The sequence below is a fragment of the Pristiophorus japonicus genome, chromosome 9 (assembly GCF_044704955.1).
Source record: "Pristiophorus japonicus isolate sPriJap1 chromosome 9, sPriJap1.hap1, whole genome shotgun sequence".
In the NCBI taxonomy this organism is placed as follows: Eukaryota; Metazoa; Chordata; class Chondrichthyes; family Pristiophoridae; genus Pristiophorus; species Pristiophorus japonicus.
The window spans coordinates 222,801,627-222,820,754 of record NC_091985.1 but is presented as its reverse complement, the minus strand read 5'-3'; the positions used below and the strand labels follow the sequence as shown (position 1 = coordinate 222,820,754).

Genomic DNA, 19,128 nt, shown 5'->3' with positions numbered 1-19,128 from the left:
ATTCCACTCTCTGGGTGAAGAGGTTTCTCCTCATCTCGGTCCTAAATGGCTTACCCCTTATCCTTAGACTGTGACCCCTGGTTCTGGACTTCCCCAACATTGGGAACATTCTTCCTGCATCTAACCTGTCTAAACCCGTCAGAATTTTAAACGTTTCTATGAGATCCCCTCTCATTCTTCTGAACTCCAGTGAATACAAGCCCAGTTGATCCAGTCTTTCTTGATATGTCAGTCCTGCCATCCCGGGAATCAGTCTGGTGAACCTTCGCTGCACTCCCTCAATAGCAAGAATGTCCTTCCTCAAGTTAGGAGACCAAAACTGTACACAATACTCCAGGTGTGGCCTCACCAAGGCCCTGTACAACTGTAGTAACAAGCTCGGGATCTTTTACATCCACCTGAGAGAGCAGACACGACCTCTCAGTTTAACGTCTCATCTAAAAGACGACACCTCTAACAGAATGGCATTCCCTCAGCACTGTGCTGGAGTGTCAGCCTAGATTTTGTAAAGCTCCCTCTACACTGTTCCATCAAACACTCCCAGGGCAGATACAGCACAGGTTAGATTCAGAGTAAAGTTCCATCAAACATGTAGAAAGTGAGTTTGAAGGACAGAGGAAACAAGCAGGAAAAAGGGTAAAAAAAAACAAATTTAAAAGCTCTTTGTCTAAATTCACGTAGCATTCGTAACAAAATAGATGAGTTGACGGCACAAATAGATACAAATGGGTATGATCTGATCGCCATTACAGAGACGTGGTTGCAAGGTGACCAGGACTGGGAACACAATATTCAGGGGTATTTGACAATTCGGAAGGACAGACAGAAAGGAAAAGGAGGTGGAGTAGCATTGTTAATAAAGGATGGGATCAGTGCGTTCGTGAGAAACGATATTGGCTCAGAGTATCAAGAGGTTGAATTAGTTTGGGTAGGATAAGGAATAATAAAGGGAAAAAGTTGCTGGTGGGCGTAGTCTGTAGGCCCCCTAATAGTAGCTACATGATTGGATGGAGCATAAATCAAGAAATAATGGAGACTTGTAAAAAAGGAATGACAATAATCATGGGTGATTTTAACCTTCACATGTTTTGGTCTCTGTAACTAAGGAAGGAAATACTTGCATTGGAGGCTGTTCAGAGAAGGTTCACTAGGTTGATTCTGGAGATGAGGGAGTTGACTCATGAGAATAGGTTGAGTAGGTTGGGCCTATACACGTTGGAGTTCAGAAGAATGAGAGGTGATCTTATTGAAACTTATAAGATAATGAGGGAACTCGACAAGGTGGATGCCGAGAGATTATTTCCACTCATGGGGGGAAACTAAAACTAGGGGACATAGTCTGAAAATAAGGGGCCGCTCATTTAAAACTGAGATGAGGAGAAATTTCTTCTCTGAGGGTTGTAAATCTGTGGAATTCTCTGCCCCAGAGACTAACCTCTGCTGTACATGCCCTGGAAGTGTTTGATGGGACAGTGTAGAGGGAGCTTAAATCTGTATCTATCCCAGGCTGCATCTGCCCCCGGGAGTCTTGGAAGCGACAATGTAGAGGGAGCTTAAATCTGTATCTAATCTGTACTGTACCTGCACTGGGAGTGTTTGATGGGACAGTGTACGGCGAAACAAAGAGATCAAACAGTTTCCTCTACAATGTGTCTTGCTTTCTCTCCCTGTCTCGCTCCCTCTCCCAGTGTATCTCCATCTGTCTCTTTTCTTTGATTTTGATCTCACTGTCTCCCTCATTCTCCCTCTCTCTCTCTGTCTCCCTCTCTCTCTGTCTCGCTTACTTCAACTGTATCGCTCCCAGTCTCTGCCCCACTCTCTGCCAGTCATTTGAACATAAAAGCAAAAAAGCATAAGACCCCCTGGGGTAGAGCATTCCAAAGAGCCACAATCCTTTGAGTGAAGAAATTTCTCCTCATCTCAGTCCTAAATGGCTGACCCCTTATTCTGAGACTGAGTCCTAGTTCTAGACTCCCCAGACAGTCTGTCCACAATACTCCAGGTGTGGTCTCACCAGGGCCCTATATAATTGCAGTAGGACATCTTTATTCTTGTACTCAAATCCTCTTGTAGTAAAGGCCAATATACCATTTGCTTTCCTAATTGCTTGCTGTACCTGCATGTTAACTTTGTGATTCTTGTACAAGGACACCCAGGTCCCTCTGAACACCAACATTTCCCAATCTCTCTCCATTTAAAAAATACTCTGCTTTTCTATTTTGCTAACCAAAGTGGGTAACTTCACATTTCTCCACATTACATTCCATCTGCCATGTTCTTGGCCACTACTTTAACCTGTCTGTGTCCCTTTGCAGCCTCTTTGCATTAACCTCACACATTACTTTCCCACCGAGCTTTGTATCATCAGTCAACTTGGATACAGCACACTCGGCCCCCTCATCTAAGTTATTGATACAGATTGTGAATAGCTGAGGCCCAAGCATCCATCCTTGCGGTACCCCACTGGTTACAGCCTGACAACCTGAAAATGACCGTCAATCCGTGTAATATATTGCCCCCAATCCTATGGGTCCCAACTTAGTGTCTCGCTGTGTCCCCGCCCCCACCCTCTCTGTCAGTCTCTCTGTCTGTCTGCCTCTCTCGGTCAGTCACTCTCTCTCTCTCTCTCCCAGTGTATCTCCATCTGTCTCTTTTCCTCTATTTTGATCTCACTGTCTCCCTTGGTCGAGCTCCCCCTCTCCCTCGCTGTCTCTCACACTATTTCTCTCCTACATCTATCTCTCTGTCTCTCTCGTCTCCCGCTGTCTCTCTCCTTCTGTCTCCCTACATCTATCTCTCTGTCTGTCTCTAGTCTCCCACTGTCGCTCTCTCTCTCTCTCTCTGTCACTCACTCCATCTGTCTTGCTGTCTCTGTCTCTATGTCTGTCTCCCTCTGTCTTTCCCTCTGTCCATATCTCTCTCCCTCTCTAGCATAACTAAAACCACCTCCGTAACATCGCCCGGCTTTTGGTGTTTCGGACAGGGGGGTAATACCCCTTTGGAATTTTGTATTCCTTACTGTCACTTTTGATTAGCTCACGCTTTTCGAAGTTTACTACTCAGCCATTCTTGCCCTTGTCCATTGGCTTGTCCTTTAGATTTTTGGTGTTATGGACAGAGGGGTAATGTCCCCTTGGAGTTTTGTATTCCTTACTGTCCCCTGTAAATTGGTTCAGCTGTTTTTTTAGAAATTATGCTACTCGATCTTTCTTGTTCTTAGTCTTATCACTTCCTTTATTTGGGTTATCTCTTGTTCCTTATGTTCTGGTGTTCTATGTTATAATCCCTGTGCCTCTGTGTCGTTCTGGACCCTGGGGCATGTTGTTCCTTTGGAATTGTTTGTGTGTCGGTGGGGGGGAGGGCGGTTTATTCTTGGATTTTCTAGGGATTGGTGTTTTGTGTCTCATTTCTAAGTTAAGATTTTTTATTTTATTATTCCTACCTTGCTGTGCATATGTGTTTCGTTCTAGACACTGATGCAATTTAGTATCTTTAGATTTTAGGTCTGTGTTGGGTTTGGTCTTGGGCTCTGACGGCTTAGGTTTTGTGGTGTTTGGGTCTTGACTAATCCTTGTGGGGTTATGTTTTAGATTAGGGTTGATTGGCTGTTTGGTTCTGGGTTAGGGTTTGGTATTGGGGCTCCAATTTGGTTAATATGTTTCCAGGTAGGGATCTGTTTTAGAAACATAGAAACATAGAAAAATAGGTGCAGGAGTAGGCCATTCGGCCCTTCGAGCCTGCACCGACATTCAATAAGATTATGGCTGATCATTCCTTCAGTACCCCTTTCCTGCTTTCTCCCTATACCCCTTGATCCCCTGAACCGTAAGAGCCATATCTAACTCCCTCTTGAATATATCCAGTGAACTGGCATCAACAACTCTCTGCGGCAGGGAATTCCACAGGTTAACAACTCTCTGAGTGAAGAAGTTTCTCCTCATCTCAGTCCTAAATGGCCTACCCCTTATCCTAAGACTATGTCCCCTGGTTCTGGACTTCCCCAACATCGGGAACATTCTTCCTGCATCTAACCTGTCCAGTCCTGTCAGAATCTTATATGTTTCTATGAGATCCCCTCTCATTATTCTAAACTCCAGTGAATAAAGGCCCAGTTGATCCAGTCTCTCCTCATCCCTGGAATCAGTCTGGTGAACCTTCGCTGCACTCCCTCAGTAGCAAAAACGTCCTTCCTCAGACTAGGAGACAAAAACTGAACACAATATTCCAGGTGAGGCCTCACTAAGGCCCTGTACAACTGCAGCAAGACCTTCTTGCTTCTATATTCAAATCCCCTAGCTATGAAGGCCAACATACCATTTGCCTTCTTTACCGCCTGCTGTACCTGCGTGCCCACTTCCAGTGACTGATGAACCATGACACCCAGGTCTCGTTGCACCTCCCCTTTTTCTAGTCTGCCGCCATTCAGATAATATGCTGCCTTTGTGTTTTTGCCCCCAAAATGGATAATCCCACATTTATCCACATTATACTGCATCTGTCATGCATTTGCCCACTCACCTAACCTGTCCAAGTCACCCTGCAGCCTCTTAGTGTCCTTCTCACAGCTTACACCGCCACCCAGTTTAGTGTCATCTGCAAACTTGGAGATATTACACTCTATTCCTTCATCCAAATCGTTAATGTATATTGTAAAGAGCTGGGGTCCCAGCTCTCCACTAGTCACTCCTGCCATTCTGAAAAAGATCCGTTTATCCCGACTCTCTGCTTCCTGTCTGCCAACCAGTTCCTTATCCATGTCAGTATATTACCCCCAATACCATGTGCTTTGATTTTGCACAACAATCTCTTGTGCGGGACCTTGTCAAAAGCCTTCTGAAAATTCCAAATACACCACATCCACTGGTTCTCCCTTGTCCACTCTGCTAGTTATATCCTCAAAAAATTCCAGAAGATTCGTCAAGCATGATTTCCCTTTCATAAATCCATGCTGACTTGATCCGATCCTGTCACCGCTTTCCAAATGCGCTGCTATTTCGTCCTTAATGATCGATTCCAACATTTTCCCCACTACTGATGTCAAGCTAACTGGTCTATAATTACCCGTTTTCTCTCTCCATCCTTTTTTAAAAAGTGGTGTTACATTAGCTACCCTCCAGTCCATGGGAACTGATCCAGAGTCAATAGACTGTTGGAAAATGATCACCAATGCATCCACTATTTCTAGGGCCACTTCCTTGAGCACCCTGGGATGCAGACTATCAGGCCCCGGGGATTTATCGGCCTTCAATCCCATCAATTTCCCTAACACAATTTCCCGCCTAATAAGGATATCCTTCAGTTCCTCCTTCTCATTAGACCCACTGACCCCTACTACCTTCGGAAGGTTATTTGTATCTTCCTTAGTGAAGACAGAACCGAAGTATTGGTTTAATTGTTCTGCCATTTCTTTGTTCCCAATTATAATTTCACCTGAATCCGACTGGAAGGGACCTACATTTGTCTTTACTAATCTTTTTCTCTTCACATATTTATCGAAGCTTTTGCAATCAGTTTTTATGTTCCCTGCAAGCTTCCTCTCGTACTCTATTTTCCCCCTCTTAATTAAACCCTTAGTCCTCCTCTGTTGAATTCTAAATTTCTCCCAATCCTCAGGTTTGTTACTTTTTCTAGCCAATTTATATGTCTCTTCCTTGGCTTTAACACCACCCTTAATTTCCTTTGTTAGCCATGGTTGAGCCACCTTCCCAGTTTTATTTTTACTCCAGACAGGGTTGTACATTTGCTGACGTTTATCCATGTAATCTTTAAATGTTTGCCATTGCTTATTCACCGTCAACCCTTTAAGTATCGTTTGCCAGTCTATTCTAGCCACGTCACACCTCATACCGTTGAAGTTACATTTCCTTAAGTTCAGGACCCTAGTTTCCGAATTAACTTTGTCACTCTCCAGCTTAATAAGGAATTCCACCATATTATGGTCACTTTTTCCCAAGGGGCCTCGCACAACAAGATTGCTAATTAGTCCCTTCTCATTACACAATACCCAGTCTAGGATGGCCAGCTCCCTGGTTGGTCCTCGACATATTGGTCTAGAAAACCATCCCTAATACACTCCAGGAAATCCTCCTCCACCTCATTGCTACCAGTTAGGTTAGCCCAATCAATGTGTAGATTAAAGTCGCCCATGATTACTGCTGTACCTTTATTGCACACCTCCCTTATTTCTTGTTTGATGCTGTCCCCAACCTCACTACTACTATTTGGTGGTCTGTACACAACTCCCACTAGCGTTTTCTGCCCTTTGGAATTCCGCAGCTCCACCCATACCGTTTCCACATCATCCAGGCTAATGTCCTTCCTTACAATTGCATTGATTTCATCTTTAACCAGCAACGCCATCCCGCCTCCTTTTCCTTTCTGTCTATCCTTCCTCAATGCTGAATACCCTTGGATGTTGAGTTCCCAGCCTTGGTCCACCTGCCTCGGGCCATGTCTCCATGATGCCAATCACATCGTATCCGTTAACTGCTATCTGTGCAGTTAATTCATCCACCTTATTCCGAAACTCCTCGCATTGAGGCACAGAGCCTTCAGGCTTGTTTTTTTAACACACTTTGCCCCTTTAGAATTTTGCTGTAATGTAGCCCTTTTTGTTTTTTGCCTTGGGTTTCTCTGCCCTCCACTTTTACTTTTCTCCTTTCTATATTTTGCTTCTGCCTCCTTTTTATTTCCCTCTGTCTCCCTGCATAGGTTCCCATCCCCCTGCCATATTAGTTTAACTCCTCCCCAACAGCACTACCAAACACTCCCCCTAGGATATTGGTTCCGGTCCTGCCCAGGTGCAGATCGTCCGGTTTGTACTGGTCTCACCACCCCCAGAGGTGGGACCAGTACAAAGTTCAGTTCAGGGTTGGGTTTTAGGGCTTGGTTTTCATTCATCGGTTGTTTGGGTTGTGCTTAAGTTTTTAGGGGTGGGTGTTACCGTGTTTTGGGCAGTGACGGAGGTGGGGGGGGTGTTGTTACCATGTTTTCGGCAGTGAGGGGTGGGGTTACCGTGTTTTGGGCAGTGGGGGTGTAAATGTGGATTCTTTTCCCTCAATCTGGTACAGCGAAATCACTGAGTCAAATACCGATTCTGCTTTAAACAAAGCGAGCATTTATTTCAAAAGCAAATCCCGATCGGGGACTTTATCAGACAGAAGGAATGCAACTCTGATAGATCGCACTCACTTCCTACGGACAAAGTGATGTTACATTGTAAAGGCACGACGGTTATATATTTTCGGAAAAAGATAACAAGATACAATATGAGTGACATCCTAGTTCAGCCTATCCTCTTTGATCCCTCTTTCCCTTTGTCCACTCATAAGCCGATCTAAGAATGGTCTGATTTTACACAGGCCCATTATTCTCTTACTGTTAATGTTTCAGGTTAGCAATGTGAGTTAGTACGACCTTGAGGTTTGTTTTGCAAGCTGTGGGTTTTGTTTCAAAATGTGTTAGTGTTGTAACATTTTGCAGTCTCGAGTCTGAGATGTCATGGCTATTCCTCCATGAATTCTTTGTTAGCTTACACTGTCCCTATACAATTCCCACGTTCTCAACTTAAATGTCTCTATACATTTTTAAATATTCACAGGGGGGTGGTGTTACCATGTTTTGAGAGTGGAGGGGGGATGTTACCGTGTTTTGGGCAGTGGTGGGGGAGCGTTGGTGGCTGGGGTTAATTGTTGTGATTGGTGGGATGGTGTCTTGGGTCAATCGGTGGTTTGTGTGTTTGGGCCTAGTGCTGATGATCAGCCTCGGCTGGATTTCTGTGTGGCTCGGGAGGGAGGCGGGTTGGAGCAGAGGTCCTGTTGTTCCCGGGGAAGGGATCAGTCTCTGGGTTTTTTAGGGGGTTGATTTTAAGTCGTTGTTACGTTCTTTGTGGAGATTTAGTTTTGTACTTTGGTGGACTGATTTTTATTTTTGGATTTTTAATTTAATTATTTAATAATAAAAAAAATTACATTGTTGTAACTATTTTTAGGTGAGGGTTCTTTTTATGAATGATTGGGCTGTAGGGTAGGGAAGGGGATTATGGGCCTTAAATTGTGAATGGTTTTGGTGGGTTGATCAGGATCCGTGCCGTGTTGACTGACCACGTGGGGAGGTGGGGGGGGGGGTGGGGAATTTAGGAAGCATTTTTTTTCTTGTTTTTCAATTTATTTTCGTATGTGTACACTACGGTTCGACGGCAATAATTATCGGTTGGTGGTGGGTGAGGTCAGGGGGACAACAAGGGGGAACAGAGAAATCACGGTACCACAGCAGACAATTATCTTATTTAGTTCTAGTTAGTAGTACAATTGGAGCTGGTACAGGAAAGATTTTTTTAGAAGCAGAGAAAAATGAGAGAGGTTTTTTTAAAGACAGCACCGTGGATCTGAAATCTGGATAGAGTGAGAGAGAAATCCACCAGGGAGGGGGGAGAAAAAGGTCAGGGGGATTTTTTGGGGGAGGATTTATAAAACTCACTTCACGATCCGTCGTCTAGGTGGCTGATTGTAGTCTATAGACCTAACGTTTCACATTTACTGGGGCTTCATCTGAGGCCAGGAAAAGCAAACGGGTGCGGGGGTGGGGGGGGTTAGTGTGGTGGGGGTTCAAGAGTCACGCGAGTTTTCGATCGAAAAACGTACAGTGAGAGGTTATGGAGAATTTAGAGCTCCTTACCTTCCACTAGGTCAGTCAAAACGAGAAGGGCTGTGAGGAGGGAAAAGAACTATTTAAACCTTTGTTTCTCTCAATGATCAGGTGTCAATTGTTTGCTTTGTCTGGTCTTCTGGTTCTTCTTTCTCCTTCTGATGTGTTCTCTCTGTGTGGTCTGTTGTCCTACCTGTTTGTTAGGTGAAAATGTAGAGTCCGCCTTCTCTTTGTTAGTGTGTAGTATGTGATGCCTCACCTAGTTGAATGTCCATGGTTTGGAGTGGGGATTTTTTGTTAGGCGGGGTCTAATGTTTTAATTTCTTAGTGGTTTGTTTGTTTCCTTTCTGCCGTATATCTCATTTTCCCTTACTTTTCATAAATATTTGTTTTTTTGATTTAAATAATTTTTAAAAATGTATAAAAAAAATTTTTGTTATTGTTTAGGGGTTGGTTCTGTTATTTTTATTACTGTCTTAGTTTTGCTATCTGTTTTTATATTTCGAGCTAGTTTACTTTCATAGTCTATCTTCCCTTTCTTAATCATTTTTTTAGTCATTCTTTGCTGGTTTTTAAAAGCTTCCCAATCTTCTGTCCTCCCATTAGTTTTGGCCACGTTGCATGCCCTTGTTTTTAATTGGATACCATCCTTTATTTCTTTAGTTAGCCACGGATGGCTATTTTTCCTTTTAACCCTTTCCTCCTCACTGGAATATATTTTTCTTGAGAGTTATGAAATAGCTCCTTAAATGTACACCACTGTTCATCAACCGTCCGACACTTTAATCTATTTTCCCAGTCCACTTTAGGCAACTCTGCCCTCATACCTTTGTAGTCTCCTTTATTTAAGCTTCCTACGCTGGTTTGAGATCCAACTTTCTCACCCTCCATCTGAATTTGAAATTCAACCATGCTATGGTCACTCATTCCAAGGGGATCCTTTACTAGGAGATTGTTTATTAATCCTGTCTCATTACACAGGACTAGATCTAAGATAGCCTGCCCCCTGGTTGGTTCTGTTACATACTGCTCAAGGAACCTGTCCCTTATGCACTCTATGAACTCTTCCTTAAGGCTACCCTGACCAATTTGATTTGTCCAATCAATACGGAGGTTATAATCACCCATGGTTATTGCTGTTCCCTTTTTACAAGCACACACTATTGGTTTATACTCCGACCAACAGAGTTGCTACTGTTAGGGGGCCTATAGACTACGGCCACCAGTGACTTTTTTCCCCTTATTATTCCTTATCTCCACCCAAACTGTTTCAACATCCTGATCATTTGAGCCAATGTTGTCTCTCACTATTGCAGTGATTCCATCCTTTATCAACACAGCTATTTTGTTTTCCTGGAGTTCCTATTATGAATTTCAGAAACTTCGGTGCCAAGTGGACCAGGTGTTTAAAGGTCATTCATTTCCCTCTTTCCATGTTGCTGTTAGTTAAAGGTACAGAGATTGATTTCCCCCTCATTATGCATCTTTAGTAGTTAAACAAAAATCCTTCCTATTCGTAGTGAGTCACTCTGCACTGGGAGAGATGGCTGGTGACTTCAGTCTTTAAAATACTCCTCTTGTTCAAATCCCTGTGTAAAGAATGTAAAGCCCTTACTCTACTGCATGAAACCATACGAGGCACATTCTGGGACAAGGTCACTCTGTGATCTGCTCTCTTTATTTACAGGACTCCAAAGACGATGACCCTGTGTAGGACCTCCCTTTTTATACCTGTGTGATCAGGTAAGGAGTGTCTCTCACAAGTTCACCCCATGTGGTCAAGATGTGCATCTAGGTTGAATGTATACAGTAATACAGTGGTGTTACATTGTGGTTACATACATGACATCACCTCCGCCCCCCCCCCCCCCCCAAAGTCATATCGGGATCATCGGTCTAGTCTTTCAGGTGGTCTACGCTCCCTCGTGGAGCGCTGCAGTTGGGGCTCTGGTTGTTGGACACTCACGTGAGTGTCTGTCACCTGTGGTGATTCCGGCCTCTCCAGGCTGACCGCAGGGACTGTGCATTCTTCTGATTGCTCTTGTTGCTCGTTCACTGGCGGTGTTGTGAAATCCATCTCATGGTCTTCTTCAGGTTCCTCCGTGTCGGTGCTGAACATTTTTTTTTACTTGGTCCAGATGCTTACGGCATATCTGACCATTGTTGAGTTTTACCACGATGACCATATTCCTCTCTTTGTCAATTACAGTGCCCTCAAGCCATTTGGGCCCCACGGCGTGATTGAGGACGAATACAGGATCATTTATTTCTATACACCTCCCCCCTCGAATTACAGTCATGGTACTCATTTTGAGACTTGCGCTTGCCCTCAACTATGTCGGTCAGGACTGGGTGAATGAGGGACAGCCGAGTTTTGTGTCCGTTTCATTAGTAGCTCTGCGGACGGGACCCCCGTGAGCGAGTGCGGACGGGATCTATAGGCCAGCAGGAGGCGCGACAGGCGGCATTGTAGGGAGGGTCCTTGAATCCTGAGCAACCCTTGCTTAATGATTTGGACCGCACGTTCCGCCTAGCCATTGGAGGCCGGCTTGAACGGCGCAGTCCTGACGTGGTTGATGCCATTGCCCGACATAAACTCTCGGAATTCGTAGCTTGTGAAACATGGTCCGTTATCACTAACCAGGATGTCTGGCAAGCCATGGGTTGCAAAGATCGCATATAGGCTTTCCACAGTGGTGGATGACATGCATGAATTCAGAATGATGCACTCGAACCATTTCGAATACGCATCTACCACAATAAGGAACATCTTACCCATGAATGGGCCCGCATAGTCAACATGAATGCTTGACCATGGCCTGGTGGGCCAGGGCCACGGGCTGGGCGGGGCCTCCCTGGGGGCATTGCCCGGCTGGGCACACGTGTGCCTGCGAACACAATGTTCCAGGCCACCAAACGTGTGACCGGCAATAGCCTTCATCAGCACAATGCCTGGGTGCTCGCTGTGGAGTTCCCTGATGAATGCCTCCCTGCCCTTCTGGGGCATAACTACCCGGCTGCCCCATAGTCGGCTTGGATGGAGAGCTCATCCATCCGTCTGTGGAACGGTCTGACCTCCTCAGGGCATGCTCCGTGTGCGGGCGCCCAATCCCCAGTCAGGACACATTTCTTAATCAGGGATAGGAGGGGATCTCTGTTCGTCCAGATTTTGATCTGGCAGGCTGTGATGGGGGAGCCTGCGCTGTCAAAGGCATCGACAGCCATGACCATCTCGGCACTTTGCTCCGCTATCCCCTCAGTGGTGGCCAGTGGAAGCCTGCTGAGCGCGTCAGTGCAATTTTCAGTGCTGGGCCGGTGCCGGATGGAGTAGTCATAGGCAGCCAGCGTGAGAGCCCATCGCTGTATGCGAGCTGATGTGTTGGCATTGGTGGCCTTGCTGTCTGACAATAGGGATGTTAATGGCTTGTGGTCCGTCTCTAATTCAAACTTCCTACCAAAGAGGTACTGATGCATTTTTTTTACACCATAGATACACGCAAGCGCTTCCTTCTCGACCATCCCATATCCCCGTTCTGCTTGAGAGAGCGACCTGGAGGCATAAGCCACAGGTTGTAGTTGACCCTCAGCATTGCCCTGCTGCAACACGCACCCAACCCCATAGGACGATGCATCACATGTCAGAACCAATTTTTTTACAGGGGTCGTACAGGGTCAACAACTTGTTTGAACAAAGTAGGTTTCGCGCCTGATCAAAAGCCCGTTCCTGACAGTCCCCCCAAAACCAATCGCAATCTTTATGCAGGAGCACGTGTAGCGGCTCCAACAACATGCTCAAGTTCGACAGAAAGTTCCCGAAATAGTTCGAGTCCCAGGAATGAACGCAACTCCGATGTGTTGCAGGGCCTGGGTGCTCGTCGAATCGCCTCTGTTTTGGATTCGGTGGGCCGAATCCCATCTGCAGCAACCCTCGTGCCCAGAAACTCAACCTCAGGAGCTAAGAACAGACATTTAGACTTCTTGAGTCGCAGGCCTACCCGGTCCAGTCGGCATAGCACCTCCTCCAAGTTGTGGAGATGTTCCTCGGTGTCTCGATCCGTGATGAGGATGTCGTCCTGGAATACGATCATTCCAGGAATGGATTTAAGCAGGCTTTCCATGAATCATTGAAAAATTGCGGCCGTTGATCTAATGCCAAACAGGCACCTGTTATAAACGAACAGTCCCTTGTGCGTGGTGATGGTGGTCAGTAGTTTAGATTCGTCGGCCAGTTCCTTGGTCATATAGGCTGAAGTGAGGTCAAACTTGGTGAACAGCTTGCAGCCTGCCAGCGTGGCGAAGAGGTCCTCTGCTGTCGGGAGCGGGTATTGATCTTGTAGGGACACCAGATTGATGGTGGCCTTGTAGTCTCCACAGATCCTGACAGAGCCATCCTCTTTTAGGACGGGCATGATGGGGCTCGTCCAGTCGCTGAATTCAACAGGCGAGATGATGCCCTCTCTCAACAACCGGTCCAATTCACACTCGATCTTTTCCCGCATCACATATGGCACCGCTCTGGCTTTGTGGTGCACTGGCCTGGCGTCTGGGGTGATGTGTATCACTACCTTAGTGCCTTTGAAAGTCCCGACGCCCGGTTGGAATAGTGAATCGAATTGTTGTAGGACTTGTGAGCACGAACTTCACTCCACAGACGACATTGCGTGAACATCCCCCCATTTCCAGTTCATCTCGGCTAACCAGCTCCTCCCCAACAGTGCTGGACCATTGCCCGGGACAATCCAGAGTGGCAGCCGATTCACTATCCCATTGGGTGTGACAGCCAACATTGCACTGCCTAGTACCGGAATGATTTCTTTGGTGTAAGTCCGTAATTGTGTCTATATGTGCTAATTTGGGTCTGTTGGCTTTAAGTGGCCATAGCTTCTCAAATTGCTGAACGCCCATGAGTGACAGGCTGGCCCCAGTGTCCAGCTCCATGCGTACAGGGATGCTGTTTAATAAAACGCTCATCATCATTGATGGCGTTCTGGTGTATGAGCTGTGAATATTCGCCACATGGACCCGCTAAGCTTCGGCATCCATCGATTCGCCCCAAAAGTCATCCTGCCTCAAAGAACCCTCTTCTGGTCCATCCGCCTCATATATTAGTCTGGTTGCAGGCTTCCTGCACATTTGAGCTAAATGGCCACTGAGATTACAGTTCCTGCAGACAAACTGTTGAAATCTGCAAGATCTAGCTGAGTGTTTTCCCCCACACCTCCAGCATGAGTTAAAGTTTCTATTGTTGGGAACAAAGGGACTATGGCCAGGCATTCCTCGCTGACTGTCCCTTTGACTGCTCTTAAGTACCCTATTAGTGGGTGTCAATGGCCCCGTCCCGAGCCACATTGTCCACTGTGATGGCGTGAATGTCCGTTCAGCCTGCCATTGTCTGTTACAGTCCTACTCTGGGGTCTATTGCTGCCTGGGGAATGTTGGACTGCCCCTGCCTGCCTGAGTCACATTGATGATGTTGACTCCCTGATCCATCACCGCGTTAGAGGCAGAGTTGCGCGCGTATATTATTTTCGTGTCTTCCTCCCCCGCCATGAAAGTTTGAGCCATCAACGCCGCCGCTTCTAAGGTCAAATCCTTGGTCTCAATTAATTTGTGGAAATTCCCGCATGACCGATGCCCTCGATAAAGAAATCCCTTAGCAAATCCCCGTGCAGGCGTCTGTGAACTTAGAGGCTGGCCAAACGCCAGAGGTCCGCTACGAAGTCCGGTATGCTCTGTCCTTCATGACGTCAGTGGGTGTAGAATCTGTGTCAGGCTATATGTATGCTACTCGCCGGTTTGAGGTGCTCCCCGATCAATTCAGTAAGTTCTTCAAAGGTTTTGTCCGCCGGCTTTTCGGGTGCTAGTAAGTCCTTCATGAGCATGAAAGTCTTTGGTCCGCAGCCGATCAAAAGATGAGCCCTTCGCTTGTCAGCCGCTGCATCATCTAGCCATTCTTTCGTAATGAAGCTTTGCTGAAGCCTCTCGACAGAATCGTCCCAGTCTTCCCCAGCACAGTACCGTTCCTCTGTGCTACCGGTGGCCATTCTCGTGAATTCCCGTTTCTTGTCGCCAATGTAAAGTCCTTACTCTACAGCATGAAACCACACGAGGCACATTCTGGGGACAAGGTAACTCTGTGACCTGCTCTCTTTATTTGCAGGACTCCAAAGATGATGACCCTGTGTGGGACCTCTCTTTTTACACCTGTGTGATCAGGTAAGGAGTGTCTCCCACAAGTTCACCCCTTGTCAAGGTGTGCATCTAGGTTGAGTGTATACAGTAATACAGTGGTGTTACATTGTGGTTACATACATGACACCCTCCAAGGCCTTGCCCCTCCCTATCTCTGTAATCTCCTCCAGTCCGCCAACCCTCTTAATAAGGAGAAATAATTTTCAGTGTCAGAAGGGTCGGTAACCAGAGTGGAGTTGAGGTAGAAGATCAGCCATGATATTACTGAATGGTGGAGCAGGCTCGAGGGGCCAATGGGCCTAATCCTGCTCCAATTTCTTGTGTTCTTAAAGGGTAATGGAAATGCAGAACTCGATGTTTCCCATATAACTGAGGCTGGGGGCCAATTGATCAGGCTCAAGGGGCCGAATGGCCTATTCCTGTTTCTATGTTCCTACTTACAGTGACGACTTTTGTAAACAGCTTTTACAGAGGTTTAGAAGGAGAGGATACGCCGAGGGGATTAAACCTGGGCCCCTCCTGTTAATGTGACTCAGTCACACTGGTCGGTGCCTTTACCCACTGAGCCATTGGGAGGAGGCTCCAGTGACCCTGCTGGAAAATGCACGTGTGAGGCCTCAGGTGAGGACAGGGGAATAGCTTGTCGACACTCACTGTCGAGATTCACACGTGGACATGGGTCACATATTGGAGAGAAACTGGTGAGTGTAGAACTGAACCCAGCCAGAGTCAGCACCTTCAGGGGAGGAGAACCAGTGAGTGTAGAACTGAACCCAGCCAGAATCAGACATTAGTGAACCAGTTGGGTTTTTACGACAATTCGGTCGCTTTCATGGTCACTTTGTTCTAGTGCCAGCCCCACAAATTAGCAGGCTCATTAAGTTCAAATTACTAATCTGCCTCTGTTTTCTCTCTCACACTCCCTTTTTCCTGTTTTAAATTAATTTTACAGGGTATTAGAAGGGGAGGATTTGCAGACGGGAAACTCGAATCGCAGACCGCATCAAGATCTGACAGCGTCACTCGATTCATCGGGACCCGAATATCATCGGCCTCTCAATATGGAAGCAAAAAGCACCGTTGACAGTGGGGAGAAAGTGTACACGTGTTCTGTGTGTGGACAAGGCTTCAGCCAAATCTCTGGCCTATTGAGACACAAGCGCAGTCACACCGGGGAGAGGCCGTTCACCTGCTCCAAGTGTGGGAAGGGATTCGCTCGTTCATCCCACCTTCTGATACACCAGCGAGTTCACACTGACGAGAGACTTTTTAAGTGCCCGGACTGTGGGAAGAGCTATAAACATTCCGGGGAACTGACGTACGATCAACGTGTTCACACCGGGGAGAGCCCATTCAGGTGCTCTCACTGCGGGACTGGGTTCAGTCGATCATCTAAACTCGCTATACACCAGCGCACTCACACTGGGGAGAGGCCGTTCACCTGCTCTGTGTGTGGGAAAGGATTCAGTCGGTCAGGTAGCCTGCTGAGACACCAGCGAGTTCACACTAGGGAGAGGCCGTTCACCTGCTCTGAGTGTGGGAAGGGATTCACTGATTCATGCAACCTGCTGAGACACCAACGAGTTCACACTGGGGAGAGACCGTTCACCTGCTCGGAGTGTGGGAAGGGATTCACTCGGTCATCTGACCTGCTGAAACACCGAGTGCACACCGTGGAGAGGCCCTTCACCTGCTCTGATTGTGGGATGGGATTCACTCAGTCATCCAACCTTCTGAGACACCAGCGTATTCACACTGACGAGAGACCTTTTAAATGCCCGGACTGCAGGAAGTGCTATAAAAATTCAGCGGAACTGAGCTGCCATCAACGTGTTCACACTGGGGAGAGACCGTTCAGGTGCTCCGTGTGTGGGAAGGGATTCATTCGGTCATCCGACCTTCTGAGACATCAGCGAGTTCACACTGCAGAGAGGCTGTTCACCTGCTCCGAGTGTGGGAAGGGATTCGTTCAGTCATCCGACCTTCTGAGACACCAGCGCACTCACACTGGGGAGAGACCGTTCACCTGCTCAGAGTGTGGGAAGGGATTCACTCGGTCATCCTTCCTCACTGAACACCAGCGCATTCACACTGGGGAGAGGCCGTTCACCTGCTCAGAGTGTGGGAAGGGATTCACTCAGTCTTCGATCCTGCTGAAACACCAGCGAGTTCACAAGTGACTGCAGAGGTGGGATTCTGCTGTTCTTGCTACTGTTAATCACATCCCGGACTGAACCATGTTCATTCTGACAGTTGGTTTATTTTTCTGCTGATGACTCCTATAACTGGGCTGGAGTTTAATATTCTGGATGAATGGGAAATAAATCAGCTTTGCTTTTCACACATTGCTGTGGATTTTTGTCTTTCCCACCTGAGTGTTTAGCATCACCTGGCGAACTCAGAGAGGACAATCTGGGGGGAGGATTGTACGGTGGGAACAGAACTTCAGCCTGGACACAGTCCTTCAGGGCCACACTGAGGGGGCCAAATGGCACTTTGGTCTTTCTCGTCTATCATCACCGACAACAAAGTCGCCGTGCGGGTTAATCTTGAGCTGTGTCAGAAATGTGTCCCAGCCGCTCTCTTCCATGGTTTGGCAATGCTAAATAGTATATACTTCAATGCAAGGAAGATGATACAAAAGTTGACTGTGTGGTTGATAGTGAAAAAGAAAGCTATAGACTGCAGGAAGATATCAATGGACTGGTCAGGTGGACAGAACAGTGGCAAATGGAACTCAATCCGGAAAAGTGTGAGGTAATGCATTTGTGGAGGGTTAACAAGGCAAGGGAATACACAATAAATCGTAGGACAATGAGGTGTAAAAGAACAAAGGGACCTTGGAGGGCATGTCCACAGATTTCTGAAGGTCGCAGGAAGTAGATAAGGTGGTTAAGAAGGCATGCAGAATACTTGCCTTTATTAGCCGCGGCACAGAATACAAGAGTAGGGAGGTTATGCTTGAACTGTATAAAACACTACTTAGGTCACAGCGAGAGTACTGTGTGCAGTTCTGGTCACCACATTATAAGAAAGATGTCATTGCACTAGAGAGGGTACAGAGGAGATTTAGGAGGATGTTACCTGGACTGGAGAATTTAGCTATGAGGAAAGATGGGATAGGCTGGGGTTTTTTTATGGAATAGAGGAGGCTGAGGGGAGACCTAATTGAGGTGTATAAAATTATGAGGGGCCTAGATAGAGTGGATAGGAAGGACCTATTTCCCTCAGCAGAGGGTCAACAACCAGGGGGGCGTAGATTATAAAGTGGTAGGAGGTTTAGAGGGGAGATCTCTTCACCCAGAGGTGGTAGGTGTCTGGAGACCACTGCCTGAAAGGGTGGTAGAGGCAGAAACCCTTGTAGCATTTAAAACGAACTTGGATGTGCACTTGAAGTGCCGTGATCTACAAGGCCACGGACCAAGAGCTGAAAAGTGGGATTTGGCTGGATAGCTCTGTCGGCCAGCACAGACACGATGGGCTGAATGGCCTCTCAGTGCTGTAAACTTCTGTGATTCTATGATCCTGTACTTAGTGATGAAGTTTGTAAATTATGAGAAATATAGAAGATTAAGGGGTGATGTAATTGAGATGTTTAAGATGATTAAAGGAGTTGATGGGGTGGATGGAGAGAAACTATTTCCTCTGGTGAGGGAGTCCACAACAAGGGGACACAACCTTAAAATCAGAGCTCGGCCATTCAGGACTAATGTCAGGAAGCACTTCCTCACACAAATGCTGATTGGCTGTTTCTCTTGTCTGGAGAGTCTAGAACTAGGGGTCATAGTCTCAGGATAACGGACGGCCATTTAGGACTGAGATGTGGAGAAATGTCTTCACTCAAAGGGTTGTGAATCTTTGGAATTCTCTGCCCCAAAGAGCTGTGGATGCTCAGTCATTGAGTGTATTCAGGGCCGAGATCGATAGATGTTTGGACACTGAAGGAATCCAGGGATACGGGGAAAGTGGAGTTGAAGTACAAGATCAACCTTGATCTTATTGAATGGCGCGGCAGGCGAGAGGGGCCGTACGATCTACTCTTGCTCCTATTTCTTATGCTCTTACAGCGTAGTGGAAATCCGGAACTCTGTTCCCCATAAAATTGAGGCTGGGGCTAATTGAAAATTCCAAAACTGAGATTGATAAATTATTCTTCGGCAAGGGTATTAAGGGCGATGGAACCAAGGCAGGTAGATGGAGTTAAAATACTGATCAGCCACGATCTAACTGAATGGCACAACAGGCTCAAGGGGCTGAATGGCCTTTTTCTGTTCCTCTGTTCCTACACAG

The 19,128-nt window shown here is 46.7% G+C and overlaps 1 pseudogene; it reads left to right on the top strand.

The window, feature by feature from the left end:
* LOC139273796 (zinc finger protein 585A-like) overlaps positions 1-19,128 on the top strand; it is a 280,327-nt pseudogene that overhangs the window by 21,728 nt on the left and 239,471 nt on the right.